The 15,552-nt window shown below is 41.1% G+C and overlaps 1 long non-coding RNA gene across 2 annotated transcripts in view; it reads right to left on the bottom strand.

The window, feature by feature from the left end:
- Positions 1-15,552, bottom strand: part of LOC114669983 (uncharacterized) — a 153,101-nt gene that overhangs the window by 99,814 nt on the left and 37,735 nt on the right. Inside the window, exon 2 of one of the 2 annotated variants that reach the window (XR_013397848.1) lies at positions 11,664-11,778. This is a non-coding gene — a long non-coding RNA (uncharacterized LOC114669983). Of the gene's footprint in view, positions 1-11,663; positions 11,780-15,552 lie in introns of those variants that run through there. The other variant, XR_003719375.2, reaches the window with a different exon arrangement.

Raw genomic sequence — 15,552 nt, 5'->3', positions numbered from 1 at the left:
CCAATTGAACAATTTCAAATTCTATGGGACAGGTACTTTGGGAGAAGGTGATGAGGGGAGAAGGGGAAGTTTCCCCCCACTCATCTTTTCTTCATATCTTAAACGGAGCCACATACCAGCATATGTCAAAAACATAGAGGAACCATATTCTGCTCATGCCTCTCCATATAGATGTTGACTCAGTAGACGAAGAGTGCTGAATGGGAATGGAACTTTAACTCAAATTCATTCCCCATAATTTCACAATAATATAGACACCAAACTTAAACATTTTGTTTAAAATGTACTGAGAGCAAAGGCCATGTCTATCTTTTCACTGGAGTATTTCTAGAACCTAGCACAATGTCTGGCACCCAGTAGGTGTTTTAAAATATTTGTTGCCCGAATGAATATATAAGAAGAAAAAAAGTAATAATTTGAAGGATTTCTTATTATCTGATGCTGATAGAGAGTAGAGTTACTGATTTACGGAACAAGTATCCAGCAGTACAGCTCGCTAATACCTTTTAAAACATGTTGATGCTCATAAATCCAAAATAAACGACCTGTAAAATCACTTAAGAAGAAATAATACGCATTTAATCAGGCTTCCAGAGGAAAGTCTGAAGAAAAAGCAGAGAATTTCATGAAGAATTATTAAATCCCTTCAAATTCAATCGCTGGCTGATCACAGACACGCCACATGTCCCTCTGCCCACAGGGCCGTCACTTTAGGCGGTCTTCCTCAGTGCTTCCTTATAAAACTCCTAAATTACAGCCACCTCCTGGAGCCAGAGAAAAAGGCTTTGGATTGACTGAAAAAAGGGCAAGTCCTCTTACAGGTCTAGCCAGCACACTTTTCCATATTCCACAGAGAGATCTTAAATAAAGGGGGAGAAACTGAACACATCACCCACATACTAAAGCCAGTATCTTCAAAGTCTTACACACAGCTTTAGCTTCATGTCAAAAGGGCTCTTCCTCTGGCAAATGAAATTCAAAACACTGTGAAATGCCAGTCTGTGCCTCTGCTTTATAATCCTGTTGAAGTTTCTGGAATTTAACAGTGTTCTGGTCCTTCCATTCCATCCTGGATTTTGCCTCTTAGTCTGCTAATGAGAGTGACTTTACCTTTCCTGGAGTTTGATTAAGGTCCTGAGGGTGGCAGTAAAATGGATCCATGTTTTTATTACAAACTCAATTAGCAGAAGTTGGAATTGCTCTCTTCAACAAAGTTAAATAAATTGTTAATGAGAAATTTACCTTCACTGGATTTGCTAGTTGCCTTATTAGCTTGGAGTCAACACTATTAAAGAAGATGTTTATTAAAGCTTAAGGTGTTTGCTAGATGGAATGTTAAAAAGAAGATGGCAGGATAGTGCCTGCTTCCAAAACCCAGAGGGGATCCCATGATCCATCCAAAATAACTGACTTCCAGCCCTCATTTGGGTCTCTTCATCAGGGAAATAGCAATTTACCCAGTAGATAAAAGTACTGGACATTCCTGGATAGCATCTAAAGCTTCTCTTTTCACTCAATGTCATGGGGATGTTTTTAAAGATGGACACTAGCATGAAGAAAGATTACCCAGTAGTAGAAGTGTCTGAACGGGGTATAGGAACACTTTTGCGTCTCTGCTCAGAAGGAAACTAAAACACACCACCATAAATGTCAGGAGCATAGAAGAAGGAGCCTATTTACTCAACAAACTTTACATACAGACCTCAAAACCACTTACCCAAGGAAAACAATAATGTCTCCCTGTTGTGGCATTCCCAAAATGCCTCATTTTAATAATCAGGACCAGCTCTAGGCAAAGCTGTGAGGCCAGTCAAGATTCTTTTCAGCCCCCTCTCCATTTATGTCTCTCTCAAAAATGTTCCTCTGGCCCCCATGTCCCGCCTCACCCCGCCTATGTAACCCCTGCAATAGAATCTGCAGACTGATTCACTCTGGTCCATTGTAAGATCCCTCCTCATAGCTACTGTATGGCCCTCAAGAGTCAGAAAAGCTAAGAACCTCATTTCCCAGAGTCCCCTGCTGCTTAGGTTCCATGTGAAACCCAGCATGAGCCAAACAGACTCCTTCATGAGAGCTGGATGATAGAAGCAGACATCAAGGCTGAGGCTGCAGCCCACTACTTCTGCTGACCAGCACAGTGTGGAGATATGTGGGAACTATAACAGAGCCCCCAGGATCCAGACCCTATCACTGTGGCTATTGAGAGGCAAGTGCAGGTTGGATAGACGTGGTGAGGTGCAGAGCCAGCAGTTGTAGAGGCGACCTCCTTATTCACCAACTTGATCATGGCAGAGGCAGCAGCTGCCTCCGTGGGCCAGTCCTGAGGCGTTGTTCTGAGGTGTGATTCCTGGAAGTTCTGCCTCAAGAACTCCAGCCTTTCTAGTGATCTTTGTAAGCTCTTATTCCTTGTATGAAACTCATTTCTGCTAAAAATGACTACACTGAATTATGTTACGTACAACTAAATTCTGACAGAAATGCTTCCTTCCCACATAGGCAACCAAGTGACTTAATACTTGGCCCTTCATCTTCTCAGATGAAATGATTGAGAAACTAATTCACAATAGTCAATAACTAATATAGGAACTTATTATGAATAATGGCCTTAATCACAGCAAAAGATTTTAGTGGTAGACAACCATGAGTGGTCTATGATGTTGATGGAGATTTTTTCTTCCTAGACAAGAAGGCAAAGGTTTTTTTAAATTTAAAGAAGCTGTTATTAGTTGTTGCTGATGATGATAATGTTGGCGGTGATGTTTAAAAGCTGTCCTCACGTGTAAAGTTCCCTGGGCTGACAACTTCAACTCACCCTCTCCACCTAACCCTCTAAATGGGGCTAGAAACACCATGATCACGACCCAGTTTCTTACCTCTTACTGCAAACTTCATCTACGGAGCTTTCATGAAACTATACAGAGAAAACTTGGCATATAAGAAAATGAACAAGGGTTCTAGCATCTCTCTGAAAATTGATAGTGCACTTTTAGACAGAAGACAGAGAACAGGCTGAGGAAGAAGGCAAATAGGTAGAGAGAGATGATTGACAATGTCCACCTGCACATCCACAGATGTTCCTGAATCAGCTACTTTGTCAAGACCCCATCGTAGGGGCTTCTGGTAAAGAGGTGAGGCTTGTCCTGGCTTCCAGGATCTCACAGTGTAGGGGAACAAGGGAAATTGCCATTTCTTAATCGCCTACCGTTTGCTAGTAGACTTTGTCTCTGTTGATTTCATTCATTAAATAAATATTTTGTTTTTGTTCTAGTTTATGAGACAGATGAATAAGTTAGGTTTCCTAATCCCTTATAGAAGGAGCCAAACATGACATTAGTACTGACACAAAATGTTTTCAATTATAACTGAGGCAAGTACTACAAGCAAAATCATAGCACAAGGTCTAATGGAGGAGGAGGAGGAGGAGTTAGCATGACTTGGTCTGAGGGTCCATGGAAGCCTTCCCAGAAGAAAGCTATTCCAGCTGGGTTCTGGGGCCAAGCATGAATTAGCCCAGTGGAAGGAACAGCACTAGCAAAGGCCCTGAATTGGAAGGAGCTTACTTCAAGAATAAGGTACATATTATTATCCCATTTTACACATGAAGCAGCTGAGATCTACAAAGATTAAGTAACTTCCTAAGGTTACGCACAACACATGAACTCAAAGATAGTGATCTACCATATAATCCAGCCTCTCCTACAGGCAGAAACAAAGATACATGGCAGCCTTTAAAAACAATTATCAGGAGACCCTCTCATGCCCCTCAAGGCCACCGCTCCTCCTGAAGGAGCTGAGAACAGGTTTTCATTTGCTCACTCTACTGGACTCCAGATCAAATTAAATTAAAAGCCAGCTATTTCAGACGAAAAAGTCCTGCGTCCTTTTTGGGAATGAAATCGTCTTCCCTCCTCCCCAAGGCCTTTCATACCATTATGGTGCAGTCCCAAGCTATCAATGATAGTGAAAAAATGGGGCTTTGCGATAGAGGAAAGAGGCTATTCAAACTGCTCCTGATTTCTATAAAAGAGAGATCTTTTGATCTTTGAAACAGCTATAGGGCAGTTTGATCTTTCTCAAACTCATTTATTTTAGATTCTTGCAAATTTCTTTTCTGTAGGTTTACTTCCTTAGAAAACTCAATATTCAATTGAACAGTGACTTTTATACATTGAAATGCAATATTGAATAGCTGAAGCCTAATAAATGCCATCCCAGCTATATAGGATATTTTAAAAATCATAAAAGGGCTGATTGAGCCCGATCCAGGCAAAGATGACAAAGCGAATTCAATGCTTCTTTTGAAAATGAGTCATGGTCAGAAATACTCACTTTGACCAAAAGCATTTCTTTGAATGCCAGAGGTAAATTTGCTCACTTTCATTTTCTGCCTGGGTTTCAGATCGGCCTTGCACAACTGAACAAAATCTACTCTGAGAGGCCCTGGCAGCTGTTCCAGATGTAAATGTGAACAGGATACTGAGATTGGGCCTATTTCCTTCAATGTGTTATTTTCAAATTATGCAGATAATATTCTGATATGGGTCTATCAGACTTGGTATATTTTTTTCAGGGAGGAGTAAATCATTGCTATTTTCTGCTGCATGAAAATTCCCCAGGACCTCTCTTTTTTTACTTAGAAAAAGGATGTTTTATTATCATGAGCCTCTAAATTACTGGCACAAGAAGAATCTGACATATGTTCCCAGTCGTGGGGGGCTCATGGGAGGACAGGTACAACATACTCAATAGATTAGCCAAAAGAAACAGCCTTTGATGTCAGGGAAACTTTCCAAATTTCATGTAAGACTCAAACAATCTGTGGGAAATCAAAGTTCTTAATCAGAACTTCTGTCCCACTTCTCTGGGTGCAGCTATGGCTGGAGGAACTTTTGTTTTAACTCTTTGTAGATTATTACTCAGTTTGAGAGTGTGTTACTCTCATGACCCTTCCAACATTATGAACTTTAAGAAGATCAATAACTTCATTCTCCATCTTCATCTTAACACACGTACTTTTTCCCTCTTGGGTATTTGTTTTAGGAAAGTGCAGATTAGCATTGCCAAAGAGCCAATTGTTTTTAGCAACATTCCCCTTGGTGTGACCTCCCGAGAAGATCTGATTTTATAAAGTACTAAAGGAACACTCTACGTTTTCCATACTCCCTGTATCAGCTAAAGGCTGGAAAGGGCAGGAAAAGCAGGATCTCCATGGAGGAGGAATGATAACCACTTGGAAGAAGATGGTGGAGAAAAAGTACGTATTGGCTATGCACAGAAGATTTGGGTCTTGCTTTAACAGTCTCCCTTAAGGCTTGCTGCCCCACACTTTCCTTATGGTGTCAGGATTCCAAGAACATTCTTTGGGAACCAGAGACAAAGATGGCGCCAGTATCTCAGAGTCTTTTGATTAAAGAACTTGTTGTTTTCCATCTTGGGACCATGGAAAACAACTTTTACATAAGAAAGTTTCTCTCAAGGGTGAGTAAACTATCCACAGCTTAAAAATAAAAATTGATAATTAATATCCATGAAAGGACTCTAAGGAAAAGATTCCCAACAAATCAAGGGTAAAATTCTGAGCTTGTACGACTATATCCATAGACATGTCCATGCCTGTCTCTAGAGCCATTAGCTATCCAAGGGACATTGGGGGAAAGAAATTATTTTTTCCTTAGAAGCAAATGGAGGCTTCCTTTTCCTTCCATCAAGAACACTTTAAAACAAACAAACAAAAAACAATATCTGGATTTCTAGACACTCACAAATGTGTTATTCATAGGTTTCTTACACCCTGGGCCTGGAACATAAGGTAGCATGTTCTGAGAATAATGTTCTGAGAGAAACGTAAGATATACAAGAGCTAATGTCATTCAAGGCACAGTAATACAATCCAAAGACGAAACAACACCACACACATCTTACAGGGCATGTGCTCTGTGTCCAGTCTATCATTGTTCTGAAAAACTCTAGTGCAATTAGATTGCCTTTGTCACTCAGTTAGCACCTCTTGTCTCCTTTCATTGACTCTGCTGTTTCCTGGTTATAATTTCAGCAGGAGATTGAATCAAGCTGTAGACTTACGGAATAACGTCCCCAGACATTCACCCAAGAGTAGTTTGGGCAAAGTTTTCTGTGTCAGGAATAAAAACGTTGGATTTGAAAATGAAGTACAACCAAGTGGAAATATAAAATGGCAGAGGAGGGCCAGATGTGATGGCTCGCACCTGTAATCCCAGCACTCTGGGAGGCTGAGACAGGCAAATCACTTGAGCTCAGGAGTTCAAGAACAGCCTGGGCAACACAGTAAAACCTCATCTTTACAAAAAAGACAATAGTTAGCTGGGCATGGTGGCACATGCCTATTGTCCCTGCTTCTTGAGGGGCTGAGGCAGGAGGAACACTCCATCACAGGAGGTTGAGGCTGCAGTGAGCCCGATTGTACCACTGCACTTCAGCCTGGATGACAGAGTAAGACCCTGTCTCAAAAATAAAATAAAATAAAATAAAATGGCAGAGGAAGGCTGCCTGCCTAATTAGAGTGGTGGAACAAAGTTATGAAGCAGGAATGCTCAATATCAGGAGAAAAATGGAGGATTATGACTTTAAATAAATAGGACCCACTCTCCTAACAGCATCTTCCCCATTCCAGTGCAATCCTCCACACTGGACCATCTGCCAGTTGCTCTGGCAAGAGTGTGTCACCAAGTAGAATGGATCTATCAGCACAGTCATTGGCTATACTCACTAATTCTGGGATAAAGTCAAGAAAACTCCTCCAATGCAGAAGACAACACTAACCTCAGTGGCTGTAACCCTTATATATCCAACAATCTTCTAGGGAAGCAAGAGAGAAAGCAGCAATAAAATCCCAAAGCAAAAAGATAATTCTGTGAAACATCACTTGTCAATGAAGCAGTGGGGTACAACTTGGAGAAAATGTTCACTGATAATAAATCAAAAGCTCAATATTTGCCCCCTCAAGCTTCCCCAAACTTCCTATCAGTAAAATGCTATCAAAACAAGCAAGGAAAAATATATTCCTATTTCAATTTCTATTCCAGTGCAAAATATAGTTCTCAAAATGTCAGTTTCGTCCAGTTTGGCCTTTCCAAGAACGTGCATAGTTAATCATCAATGAACTGTAGTGTTTGGAGAATGTTGTTTAATTGAATTTTCAGGTTAACTGGGGCTAAGCAGAAAACATTTTTTCTCTTTTTGGTTCCAGTAGGAATCCTATAAAGTACTGATGGAATGGAAATGATGGTGTCCTCAAGACCCAGGGACCTATGTTCCTAGGAAATTTCTTGGGAAGTCATACGCAAAAGAAATCCTGACAAAAAGAAGGCAAATAATACCTCATTGTCAGCTGTGCTTGTGTCCCAGGCCTTTAGGTAGAGCCCTCTGATACGGTGAGCTGGAGCCCATGCCTTCGCTCAGGATTTTTAGGTCCTCACCCTGCCCATGTGCCTAAAGCCAAATCTTATTATTAGGACATCACAGGAAAAGAGCAAATAAAGAATGTTTACAATGAGAAGAAAGTACAAAATATCCTTGCTGAATATACCACATGGAAGTGAGTGCTAAACTTTGCCTACTTCTGCCTCCTGAAGAAGAGAAGCTGATTTTACCTCTTAATAATAAATGTGGTTCACGGCAAAAATGGGTTTCACCTCATGGATAATTTTATGCCTTTTTAATTGAAATTTTACTCTATTATATATGTGATGATTTGCATGTTACTCCTACATGTCTTTACCAGATTCAGAGAGTGTAACACTACTCTCTGAGATAGTAGAGATAGTCAAATACATTTTTTTGTGATAGTCAAATACATTTTTTAATGATATATGAATACTTCATGGATAATACAGGCCCTTATATAAACAACAGGTATGGAACATACAATTCCATTTTAAACTTGTCATTTTACATTTTTGCAATTTAATAGTAATTAGATCCTAATCTCATTATCTTAAGACTTTGCAGTTTGTATCTTGGATTTCAGGACAATGAAAGGTCACCTCTGAGATATGTAAAGCTGTAGCCTTGTTTGGGAACACAATTCCCAAATATAACACTGTTTGAATGGGAATATATTATCCATTATACACATTCAGTGAAAGCATAAGGCAATGATCCAGTTTCCAGAAATAGATTTTGGCAAATAGCGAGGACTGAATTTCTATTAATGATACTCCTGCCTCCCTGCTTTAATTACTTCCTTGAATCAGGTATAGAGAGCAATTGATTCATCTATTGATTATGGTAAACAAGCACCATAGGGAGCTTCATTGGCATTTCATAGAGGGCTTCTGGGAAAAAGGAATGCATCCGTCCTTCAGTTCATAGGACAGAGAAGCCCATGCGTGAAGTCACCATAGCACTTAGAGACCAGTGTCCACCAACCATGAAAACCAAATAGCCTGCAATTCCTTGTGATTCTTCAGCTCTCTAAGGGGGAATGAAGTTTCTCCAAAGAGGGTTTGAAGGCCTTGTCTGCCCAGATCTGGATGCAAAACTCAGTTAGGTTCAGCTCTGAGGCTCTGACTCCACAGGCTCAGGAGTTTGCTTACATCACTCTGAGATCACAGGTCACCCTCCCAGATCCCAGCGAATTCACTCTCCCACAGTTTACCCTGGGAGTCCAACAGGCAGAGTGTGAGAGGGTGAAAGATGAATCTGTGTAAAGTCATCACCATTCGCAGAAAAAGAATCCCAAGCATGTACTCAGCTCAGATATGAACTGGGGGACATCCAATGAGCCTGTCACGTGACATTGGACTTGGGAAAAGTCAGTCAAAAATATGCTCACTTACTTAGTTCATGATTAACTATTTAAGACAAGTTGCATGGATGCAAAACATATATGAAAAAGTGAAAGCATAAGGCAAATCCACAAAGGGACAAAAAGCACTAATGTCAGTAATAAAAATAGCATGATATTTTGTTTCCAACTGAGCTGGTCAGAACACTATCAGCTATCGGTGACTGACAATAATGCACCTCAAATTAGTTGCAAACAGAAAGGGAATCTATCAGTTCATAAACTTGGAAATTCTATCCTGCTTCAGGTACCACTGAACCCCAGGTACTCAAATGATGTCTTCATTATGCCTTCACTCTATCACTATCTCCTGGCTCTGGATGTTCTGTGTTGGATTCACTGATGTCTTCAGAAATTCCCAAAGAACCTATAGTTCCAGGCTTGTTCTGTTGCTTGCAATCTTAGAAAGAAAAAAAACAGACCCTCTGCTCTAAGAGTTTCAGCATAAATCCAAGGGTTATGTGCATCAACCCAGTTTGGGTTGAATGCCATCCATAAGCTTTACACTGCACCTAGGGGATGGAATATGCTCATTAGACCTATTTCTGTTCAAGAGGTGTTGGGATCCCCACCTGAACAACACTGATCAAAAGAGGGGGAGGGGACAGTCCCCAAAGGAAAACTGAGAGAGTGATGGCAAAATAAGGGAAAAGGGTGTTGGGCAGACAAACAACAGATAACCATTTTAGATACCAACACTCAGATGGTAGTCTGTGGATTAGACTTGGAAATGCCTAAACTTCTCTAGACAATCTCAGTGCCCTCTCCAGCATTTGCTCTTCAGTTCAAGGACCCAAGACTACCTCAATTACAAGACTCATTGTGCATTGCTCATTCACTCAACAAATACTGTGCACCTCCCCAGAGCTAGTAACTGGGGATACAATGGCAAGCAAGATATATAAAGTATGATAAGAGATAGGATAGGGAATGACATCACAACTAATATTTATCATTAGGTGGCAGACAATGGGATGAATTTATTTACATATTTTTAAGGGTGTTACAGAACACAGAGAAAGAAATTCTAGCCCAGTCTCAGGAGATCAGGGAATACTTCTAGAGGAAATGAACTTGAAGTTGAGGTTTGAAAAATGGGTGAGAGTTAATCTAATCAAAGAGAGAAGTTAGGTAGTTCAAGCAAAGGAAACAGCACAAGCGATGTCTCCCAAATCAAGAAACAGTGTACTATTTTAGAGGAACAGAAAGACTTGTATAAACTCAAATAGTATATTAATATAAACATTCTTAAGGGCAAAAACTATTCTTATTCCACTTACAATGTAATCTTAAACAGGTTACTTGAACCCTCTGGGTCTCTCTCATAATGTTTTTATAAGGATCAAATGTAATAATATAGGTAAAATAGTAAATTTAAAGTCATCTACAACTCCAAGGCACACGTCGAGAACTGAAACTATTATGTAGATTCATAAAATCCTGAGTGATTAAGGAAAGATGACTGACTCTGTATAATTGGATCACTTGAGAAAAACATGCTTGAGCTTTCTGATGTCTATTTACCCACTAAGGCCTCCTTATACTCATTGTGTGAGGTTAAACTATAGTCTTCAGACAGGGGAGACAAGGGTCATGTGTCTTTTGTATCAGTGATCAGAAATTTAGTAAGAGGGAGCAGGCAGTGTGGAAGAGTGTGATCGCTAGGAAAACAATGGAAGTGTTCGAAGAATGTGGGTACAATGCACTGTTATAAAAACATCCTTGGCAGGAGAGAGGGATCCTGGAATTTTTTTTTTTTTTTTTTTTTTTTTTTTTTTTTTTGAGACGGAATTTCACTCTTACTGCCCAGGCTGGAGTGCAATGGCGTGATCTCAGCTCACTGCAACCTCCACCCCCTGGGTTCAAGTGACTTTCCTGCTTCAGCCTCCCAAGTAGCTGGGATTACAGGTGTCCGCCACCACGCCCAGTTAACTTTTTGTATTTTTAGTAAAGACAGGGTTCCATTATGTTGGCCAGGCTGGTCTTGAACTCCTGACCTCAGGTGATCCACCCGCCATGGCCTCCCAAAGTGCTGGGATTACAGGTGTGAGCCACTACATCCAGCCAGGATCATGGAATTTTAAAGGCAAAGGAGGAAAAAGTTTGCATCTCATGTTCTAAGAATATAATCCACACAAAAAAAGAATATGTTTAGAAGATACCTGGAAGGAGGAAAAATATAAGGTATGAAGTGGGAATGAAAGATTATGAATTATGAATCTAGGAGAAATAGTAGAAATAGTCTGGGGGACTCATACTCTTAAAACATCAACATAAGGTATGTTTAAATTGTAACCCAGGCCAGAGAGTCATGAATAATCAGTTTGTCTTGGAGAATTCTGGAATTATAAACAAAAGGATACAAAGCATTGTCCAAGGTAAATATTGACATAACTGAAGAGGAACTAGAAAAACTCTTAATGAGGCCAAAAATACTGCATCTGGGGCAGATGTTTCACATTCTAACAATAAACACTCGGGTACAAAAAGTCTAAGGATGAGGGGTAAGAATGGTGTCCAATAGGTTGAAAAATTGACTTTGAACAAAGATCTTCTCAAATTTAAAACAGTGATACTATAAAAACATGAATATTAATATTTAAGACCATGTTATTTCTTAAAATAAAGGCAATTCTCTCTGCCAGACACTCATTTGCCCACAAATATGAGGGGATTAGTGTTCATATCCTGAAGCAGCCATCTGGTTTATACGGTGACAAACGCACAGTGGTTTCTTCCTCAACTCCCAGCTGCCCAGGAGTGAAGTGGTCTGGGAAGCCCTAGCACTGCAGCTGGGCTGCTACTAGGTCTAAGCCCTCCAGCCCCTGCAATGACAAACCTTTTTGCTGAGACACACCCCGACTCCGCCATCAAGGATGGCTAGGGAAGGACTTCACTAATTCCTTCGGATCCATGCCCTGCTTCCTCCCAGGAGGATGTTCAGGTGGGGTAACCTGAAACAGAATAAACAGAAGCCCATTATTGCTGCTTAGTGGGAGCCAGTGAAGGATCTTGTCAGCAGAAAAGCGCCATGGCAACCAGTTCTTCAAAGCATTTTTTAAAACTACAAGTTGAATTTCATCTGGAAACATCCCAATTACCCAATTAGACTAAACTGCAAAGTTTTTTTAGAATAAGCTCAGATCATAAGTGAGTGAATAGCTCAAACCCAAACCATTGCTTTCTGATATCCAGAAAATGCAAGTTTGTTGGTACTGTATTCTGGTAGAAAGACAGTTTATTAGCAGGGAGAACGAAATCAGTCTGCATTTGCACAAAGTCTTAGTGCTACAGTAACATATGACTACATCCCATTGGGAGCCATGAGATCCTGGTTGTATTTTTCCCACTTAACAGATGGGAAAACTAAGGAGCTATAAGTAGACGCATCCCTGGGGGACAGAGAAAGAGGCCAGGGTAAGGCAAATCTGGATTTTCTTGCTTTTGTGTTTATTTCTGTATAGCTCCAAAGAGTCAGAGAAATCAGTATCCAAGCCCTGTAGGTTCCACCCCTGAAATGTCTCATCCCTCACCTTCCTATCCACCCTCTCTCCACTGTGCAAGTCGGACTTGGAGGATTTGCAACCTGGGAAAGTGTTCTCTTCTCCTCCTGCTGTTGCTGGACATGCCTATGACAGCACAGGGCACATCACAGCCCCCACCCCCACCATGTTGAATTGTCTCTTGTGGGCTGAATTATGTGCCCCCCCAAATCCATATGCTGAAGTTCTAGCCCCCAATACCTCAAAATATGACTGGACTTGGAGATAAGGCCTTCAAAGAGCTAATCAAAGTAAAATGAGGTTATATAGATGGGCCCTAGTCCAATAGGACCAGTGTCTCCATATGGAGAAAAGATTAAGACACAGAAAACATGCTGGCCCAGGGAATGACCACAGAAAGACACAGTGAGAAGGTGGCCACTTGCAAGCCCAGGAGAGAGGCCTCAGAGAAAACCAACCCTGCTAAGACCTTGGTCTTGGACTGCCATCCTCCAGAACAGTGAGAATAAATATCTATTGCTTAAGCACCCAATCTGTGGTATCTTGTTACGGCCCCTCTCGCAGACTACTCCACTGCTCTTCGGATGGCAGTTCAGGTCTCCTCAGTGTCACAGGCTGATAGAATTATCTGCTACACCCTCACCCACCACAAGTCTGGCGCTCCAGCCACACCATGCACTTTCAACACTCTATTAATTTCCAGAAATATTCCCCATCAACTTGAAATTAACTTCTCTACCTTTGCTTTCTGTTAAAGTCTTCCTCATGCCTCAAGGCCAGGCCCAGGAGAGCCAGTTCATAAAGTGCTCCTTAATCTCTTGCTAAGACTTGAATGACACTTGCCATGTGGCAGGCTCTGTGCAAAAGCATTTCCTGTCCACTGTCTCTTTTCATCATCATGCCTAGCCTATAAAATGGATACCCTCTGCTGATCCCATTTTATGGATGAGGAAACTGAAGCACAGAGAGGAGAGGCAACATGTTTGTCACAGTTAGCAGGGGCGGTTTCCCTCCAGAGCATCTGCAGTCCCGTGGCTATGGCATCCCTCTTTGGGGTAATGTTTGTTTTGTGCTCCTACTGCACTTCCAACCTCAGGGAAGCACCTTTAGGCCACTGTGCTTTCTTTGGAAGTTGAGAGGCAGTATATATAATGGTAAGTCTCTCTGTGCCTCAGTTTCCTCAACTGTAAAATGGGGATAACAACTGACTATATACTGTACTTTTGTTTTATAAGGACTACACAAGCTATTCCATTAAAGGAAAACACTTGGAACTAGGCCTGGCATGTAGCAAGTACTTAACGAATGTCAGATACTAATTGATTAGAGTCTACTGTTGCCCCAGCAAGAATTTGAGCTCCTCTGTCCAGGTTATCTTGGTATACCCAAAACCTAGGAACCTAACGTTGTGCTCTGCACAGCTTGGGTACAAGGTATAAAACTATTCTAATATTAATTGAATATAATTTTTAATAGATACTACCTTTTGATCATCTTCTATCAACAGTTACAGTAAAACCCAAGGTTTACCTTAGTTTACCAGGCACTCACTCTCTGCCCTGGCACCTGACTACCTGTTTAACCTCATTTCTCCCTTTCTCCCTTTCCCTCTGTTCATTCTCACCACACTGTGACCACCTTGCTTTTCCTCACACATCTCTACCACACTCCTGTCTCAGAGGCCTTGCTATAACGTCTCCCTTACTCTGATATATTTTTCACAGTAGTTGGTAGTTTCTTACATAGCTATCTATATATTTATTGTCCATCTCCCCCATTAGAATGAGAGCTCCATGAGGACAGGAACTTTGATTCACTGCTCTATTCCCTGTGCCCAGAGCACTGAATGGCACATAGCAGACAATTAATATCTCAAGGTTGCATGAATAAATGAATGAATCTCCAGACCGCACAGCAATGCTGAAAGGTGGGTTTTAAATGCCCGTTCTACAGACTAACAAACTGAGGTCTAGCAATTAAGTTATTTTCCCACAGGCACACATAACAGGCAGATCTTGGATTTTATCCATGTCTCTCTGACTCCAAAATTCTTTCCATAACACCAGGGTCTCCTCATCTTAAGAAATACATGTGCCACCTTCAAGAGTTTCACCAACTTTCACGTAACATCTTAACTTGGATTTGCCAAAACTTTAAGTCATTTAAATATTATGCAAGTTATTATAGATTATATATACCTTAAGTATAATTATACATACCTTTAAGTCATTTATATGTTATTCAAATAATTTTATTTTGAAAGAAAAGCAATCATTTCTGTGGAATAAATCACACTAGAATAGATATGCATTCATTATGATTCAAAATATTTGTCAGTATATTTGGAAGCAGGGATATGGCTCCTGCGTTTGAAAGCACTGATCCGTGCTGCCTAATTCTACATATCTCTGGGCTGGTCCTGAGTGCAGCCACCCTAGGCATCAGGATCCTCCACATCCACAGTGCCTCTTCTCGACTCCCCTTGTTCATCCAGCTTCCTGCTCACAAGTCCCTCTGCTCTTTGACAGGACATTTCTCATCAAGGAAAGGCCAGAAGGAGATTTCTGATGCCTTCAAAGCACGCACATGCACTTGTGTGCACACACACATACACACATACACACACACATCATGTCAGGAACTCACGTGAGCCTGTGAACACTCCAGCTGCCCAACTGAAAGCAAAAGCAAGATGTAGGAGAGAGAAATTAATTGAAAACTTGAGGCTGTCAAGCCATACTGAGGAAAATCTCTCCCTGAGTTAAAGATCAGGAACATAATCAAGGAAAGTGGCTTCTATAAAAGCTTGATTGGTTGATCGAAATCTCCAGTCATCTCGAAAATAATTGCCTGAAAGAAAGCACTGAGTGACCTGTCTGCTCGGAAAGGAGCCGCCACACCGACAATGGAAGGTGCCCCCAACCATCCTCCCCTGCACAGGCCCCGGCAATGATGAACTGAATCTGTTTAAGGAAGTATATTGCCTCATTATTTTCTGCTCTGACATACACGCATATTCCTCATGGATGTTAACTCTCAACAAAATAGAGAAGTGTTTGTGCTCTTTGTTTCTGCAGCTCTTTCATTTCCATGTCAGTATTTTATAAATATTCTCCTCAGGGCATGAGGAGTGATGAAGATGGCTGCGGGCCCTGCTGTGGGCACAGCAACTGGAAGCAGGCCTGTGTCTGGCAGTGTTCTCCTCCAGGTTCCCAAAACATCCTC

This window comes from Macaca mulatta, chromosome 9 (genome assembly GCF_049350105.2).
Source record: "Macaca mulatta isolate MMU2019108-1 chromosome 9, T2T-MMU8v2.0, whole genome shotgun sequence".
NCBI lineage: Eukaryota > Metazoa > Chordata > Mammalia > Primates > Cercopithecidae > Macaca > Macaca mulatta.
This window is presented reverse-complemented; position numbering and strand designations above follow the sequence as displayed.